The sequence below is a fragment of the Alligator sinensis genome, unplaced genomic scaffold (assembly GCF_000455745.1).
Source record: "Alligator sinensis unplaced genomic scaffold, ASM45574v1 scaffold647_2, whole genome shotgun sequence".
Lineage (NCBI taxonomy): Eukaryota > Metazoa > Chordata > Crocodylia > Alligatoridae > Alligator > Alligator sinensis.
The window spans coordinates 2764060-2764410 of record NW_005841832.1 but is presented as its reverse complement, the minus strand read 5'-3'; positions in this window follow the sequence as shown (position 1 = coordinate 2764410).

Below are 351 nucleotides of genomic sequence, written 5' to 3'. Positions count from 1 at the left end.
CCTTCCCCTCTCACTCCCAAGCTTCAATCCCAGCCTGTCTCAGCCCCCTTCATCCCCCAACCCCCACCTATCCCCTCACTCAGAACTTCCTTCCAGGGCACCCTGAGCCATTTCCTAGATGCCCCCATGAACTCCAGGCAGCTGTGCCCTACTTCCTTTGGGAGCCCCCTAGGACAGGATGGGGGGTGGTAGAAGCCAGGACACCTGGGTTCCCTCCCCAGCTGCGGGTTGGGTGGGAATAAGCCAGGACTCCTGGGTCCGGTGCCCCACTTGGGGTTAGATCCAGCACACCCAGGACTAAGGAAGGGCACGGTTTGGCTACATGCACCCCCATGCAAGCAGCCCCTCCCC